Below are 1,531 nucleotides of genomic sequence, written 5' to 3'. Positions count from 1 at the left end.
TTTTTTTTCAAATTATTACCTTAAGGGTACGAATTACTACTCTTAAGGTACTAATATGTACGGTGTACTGCTACGGTGTCAAGCTGTTGTATCCCAAAAGGTACAATTTTGGCCCCTTTTTTTCTGTGTGGCCTGGATGAGTGTGAGATTTCCCGGCCTGAAATTGAGTCCCAGTCCAGCCCTGATTTTAGGTTTCACTATCTTTGTGGGGACATTCAGTCACCACAGTGTAGCCAAAAACAAATCCACCCACACACAAACACCCATTGTGTCAACGGACCTCAGATGAAAACCTCCGATTGGTTGATACTGTTAGATCATGTTATTTACATCCACAAAGGGAAAAGGAAATGAAGAAGATCCATATGGTTTGTTTTTCTTTTCTGTTTTGTTTTAATGACGTATTATGATGATGTGTTCATGATCTAATAACCTGTTAATATGCAAAATATCTGTTTTGTAGCCTATTGTTTGCTTTAGTTTATGTCATCTCTGTGGTCAAAAAAAGGGAATATTAATGTTTGTGTCCCTCCTACTTTTCTGTCCAGTGGATGTTGGAACAAACCCAAATGGAAAAGTGAGTACAGTGACGGATGGCCAGCTACGCAGCAAGAGAGATGAATTCTGGGAAACCGGTCCAGCCTTTTAGGGACATAAGGGGATCTTGAAAGGTGCTCATGAACTAGCTCAGGCCATCATGGATGGGTTAGCATAACCTTACCTCATACCTTTTACACATTCTGGGGTACTTCACAGGTTTTTCCTGAAGTATATTTTGTTTTCACTGTTGTTTTTGTTCTCACACTTTAAAATGTCTCACATCCTCTGTGAAGTCTAATATTCAGATTCCCTCTTCTACTGAACTGCTTAGGGGTTTCCAGCCCTTTTGTCAGCTAGAGTTGCTTGAAGGGATAAAATATTCTGAAGGGATACCCGTTTCAAAATACACAAAGAATATCCATTTGAGGTCTAGACGGCTTGTTAGAGATGGATTTTACAGCCTGTGACAGTGCTGCTATATTCACTTATGTGTGATGGATTCATAGTTTAATCTAACTGTGTCTTGATGAGCCTCAAATATGTCCACATTAAATATACACAACGTGGATTTTTCTGACCTGACCAGTGCTGTCAAGTCAAGTACCACTTCGTTCTCATATGAGTGCACCTTGTGATTAATCTGCTGTCATCACTCTTGAAAGCTCTTGAAGGGTCTTTAAGGGTTTTGAAGGGTCAGTTAGTAAGGGAATGGCTAAAGTAGGCATGACAGTAACACTATATAAGTATTCAAAAAAGCATATTCAAAATTATAGTCAAATGTACTATTAGGCTATTTGATTATAATTATAAAGATGTTTTTCAGACAGGTTAGTACACTGTTTCTATGTAGGCCTACTGTATGACGCCACACATGTTGGTTGCAACCGGGCTCATAGGAAAAATGTGATTGTGGTGACGTTTCTACAAAATGATACTATGTTGCTTGTTGCACATTTCACAACACTATCAAAGTGAATGGTGCTAAACGCCT

Source organism: Sinocyclocheilus rhinocerous, unplaced genomic scaffold, assembly GCF_001515625.1.
Source record: "Sinocyclocheilus rhinocerous isolate Xijiao unplaced genomic scaffold, SAMN03320098_v1.1 scaffold1085, whole genome shotgun sequence".
Lineage (NCBI taxonomy): Eukaryota > Metazoa > Chordata > Actinopteri > Cypriniformes > Cyprinidae > Sinocyclocheilus > Sinocyclocheilus rhinocerous.
Note: the sequence above shows the minus strand (reverse complement) of the source record.